Here is a 3,985-nt window from a genome sequence, read left to right as displayed (position 1 = left end):
CGGAGCCTCTAAATACAATTGAAGAGTAATATAGAAATACCGGCAACAAGGCTCCGGCTATATCTCAAAATACAAAGTACATGATAAACAATGATACAGGACCCCGAAATGAATTCGGGCTCATCAAGTCGGCTAAAAAGAGGATGAGCCACTAGCTGCGACCAACACTGTATGCTTTGGAACCACCTACATCCATTTAAAGATGTAGCGTCCTGGCAAAAGGGACATTAGTACTGTCGAATAGTACTGGTATGTAAGGCAAACACAAATCTTAATAGAATAAATAGTGAAAACAAATAGAAGGCAGTTAAAATAATCAATAAGCACTTCACAGGATTACAAGGAAACACCAAATAAGGACCACATCGTTTCGATTCAATCTTTTCATCTCTTTAGGTTAAATAATCTTTAGCGCTAAGTGTCACAACCCATAATGCTACCGTGTTTTTACACGGAGTCCAGTCTCGGCCCGACCAGCTAAGCCATCCCAAGTGAGACATATCCAAATTCACAATGATAATAAGAAATCCAACATAAATACCACCATGTGTACAGCATGGTGTCCGATCTCGGCCCGATCGGCTAAGCCATCTCAAGTGAGACGTAACCATATTCACAATTTCATCCACAATGCCACCGTGTTCTTATACGGAGTCTGGTCTCGGCCCGCCCGGCTAAGACATTTCACTTGGGACATAACCTCTTTCAATTATCCATTTAATTCATATTTCTTTCCATCTTCCATTACATGGCACAAACAACCCCATTTATTAAGTAGTTCTTGGCACTTGGACACATTTTATAATTAAAGTCTTTCCCTTTTTATTTGTTTGAATAACAGTATCATTCATGTCAATAACTTCTATCACATAAGGTATTGCACACGTAAGGAAAAGAGCTTGGAAATCATAATCACGTTCTCAAATAGCATGATTACATGGTAAACATTTAGAACAATTACGAAACATAAATCTTTCAACCCAATACATTAAGGCAATCAGTTCTAGCATGATCAAGTCAAAACTCACGCCAACTATTCAGACACCAAGAGTTAAATTATAAGAAGAAGAGGGTTAGCCATACATACCTCAATAGAGCGTTTAAGCAAATTCTACTTTTTGAAGTCATCTTAAAACCGTTGAGTCAAGGCTCATTTCATAATCTATTCACATTTTCTCATGTCATAGGCATCACCAGGCACAATTATAATTCAAGTTCTCGGCACGTTAGCCACACTCTATTTCCCAAATTCATTTAATTTGTTTCAAACATCTTCACATATTACCAACAACTAGACACAATCAATCAAATACATTTAGTATACATAAGAGCAATTAGGAGTATCAACCATATCGAGTTTTCTCACATAATTTGGCATACTAGCCTTTATTTGAAACACGACTCAAAGCTGTAATGTTTAAATACACAACTCATACTTAGAATATATATATATACATAAAGCTCATTTCGGAATAATCATATTTATGGGTAATAACCCGAAATATAAGATTTATGAACTTTGAGCCAACCATACTTGAACTTATGAAAATATTTATGGAATTCGATTCTAAAAGAGAAAGTTTAGCCAACATACATTGTTTAAGCTTTCCTTAAGTTACTACAACGTTCCGAAAATTTTAGCAATCCTAATCTACCTCGAGACATAACAAAATCGAACACGAATTAGGAAGATATTCATGGTTTTAGCTTATTTGAGCATTTTATCAAACACTAGTTATGCATCTTGATTTCAAAGCTCTTCTGCAAGATTCCCTTTATTCCCCAACCCAATCTTTACTTATTTGTGTTCAACAATCTTCCCACAAACCTAATTTGTACATGCATGTATACATAATACTATTAAACCCAAGAATCATACCTCAATAACCCATCTTATACCCAGTGGCGAAGCCAGGAAATTCAATAAGGGTGTCAGTGGCCTATGCAAGAGTGTTCAAAGTCTATTTTTAATCAATCACAAGTAATATTTTACCTTATGCGTAGTATAATTTTTCGGCGAAAGGTGGTCAGTTGACCACCCTTGGGCCAACATAGCTTCGCCACTGCTTATACCCCAAACTCGAAATTAAAGTCTAGTGTATAGAACCTTACCTCTTAGATGAAGATCTTGTGATTGGTTTCCTTGATTCTTGAAGATTGATGAAAGATTGAATGATTATAATGTTAGGCTTCCTCCTTCTCTCTCTAAAATGCTCTCACCTCTCTCTAGATTTAGTATAAAATAGCCCCAAATGAAGCCCCAAAGCTTATTTATCAAAGTGGGTTCAAATATAAAAATTTCCAAAAATGACCCCCAAAGTCAATTATGTGGTGCAATTATGCTATAGTATAATCGATATGTGGGCAGCAGACTTACAGCATAATCATTATGCGATAGCATAATCGACAGCATAATCAATTATGCGACAACAAAATCAATATACGATAGCATAATTTTTGCCTGACTCTGCTTCACTATGCGGCGCGTATGCGGTCCGCAGAGTCTTTTTGCGATCGCGAAATTGATTGCAAATCCAGCGTTTGGTAATTTGATCATAACTTTGTGTAGGAATGTCCAAATGACGAACGGTTTGAAGCGTTAAAAACTAGACTCGCAGATCATTCATTTGATAGGTTGATCATCACATAAAACCTTTTATATATATATATATATATATATATATATATATATATATTTAGATATGCTCGTTCAAAATGTGGACTTGTACAAACTCATTTGGAATTTTAGCCCATTATGTAATTTTCTAACTTGACTTGGACTTAGGCCTTTCTTTGGACCCCAAATTACTTATTATATGACTTATACACTTATTTACCATATCCAATTGATATACATCATTTTAATAGAACATAAAATATTATAATTGGCCTACCTGGCACCACGAAATCCTAAATTACTTAGCAAAATTTTTCGGGGCCTTACATTCTTCCTCCATGAGTATTTGGTTTTAACCTGAGTAGGCATCCTAAAAGCTTAACATCCCGTGTACTATTGTTTCATCGATGAGTTGATCGATGTGTGACAACGGAAATGAATCATTTAGGCATGCTTTGTTCAGGTCTGTGAAGTTCAAACACATCCTCTATTTCCAATTTTTCTTTTTAACTATCACCACATTGGCAATCCATTTGGGGTACTTCGACTCCTTGATAGAACCGTTGGCCAATAACTTTTCTACTTCTTCGTGGATAGACTCATTGATTGTAGGGTTGAACTTTCGTTAGACCTGTCTTACTAGGGAGGGCGGTAAAAGGGGTTGACATTTATCTTGTGCGTGGCAATTTCCTTGGGGATGCCTGGCATATCTGCATGGCTAAAGGCAAATAAATTCACATTAGTTACTAAGAATTGCTACCTATCAAAGGCTGGTCACGAAAATGTTCAAGGATCAACTCGTCAAAATCATGGACCTATATATCGACAACATGTTGATCAAACCCGTGAAGGCAGAGGATCATATAGAACACCTTAAGGAAGCCTTCGACATACTAAGAAAGAATGGGATGAAATTAAACCCCCGAGTAAGGCATGTTTGGCATAGCCACAAGGAAACTTTTGGGCTTCTTGGTATCACAGCAAGGGATTGAGATCAACCCAGATCAAATTAGGGCTATCGATGGGATACCAGAACAATTGACCACTAAGAAGCAAGTCCAGAGACTGATAGGTGTCTTAAATTTTTCAACGTACTCAAAAAGGACAACGACCTCGAATGGATGCCCGAATGTGTATAAGCGTTATGAGAACTGAAGGAGTATCTGTCGTCACCATCCTTGCTCTTAAAGTCCCATCCTGGAAGTGCCTCTTCATTTACATCACCATCTCAGAAGTAGCGGAAAGTGCGGTCCTGGTTCGAGAAAATAAAAGTACACAAACTCCTATTTATTATAGGGATAATTTCACATAAATACAGCTCACATACCTGACTTGCAACATGATAGCCTAGATACCACTTTGCAAATC

Source organism: Nicotiana tabacum, chromosome 10 (genome assembly GCF_000715075.1).
Source record: "Nicotiana tabacum cultivar K326 chromosome 10, ASM71507v2, whole genome shotgun sequence".
Lineage (NCBI taxonomy): Eukaryota > Viridiplantae > Streptophyta > Magnoliopsida > Solanales > Solanaceae > Nicotiana > Nicotiana tabacum.
The sequence above is the reverse complement of the archived record's forward strand: the minus strand, read 5'-3'. Positions refer to the sequence as shown.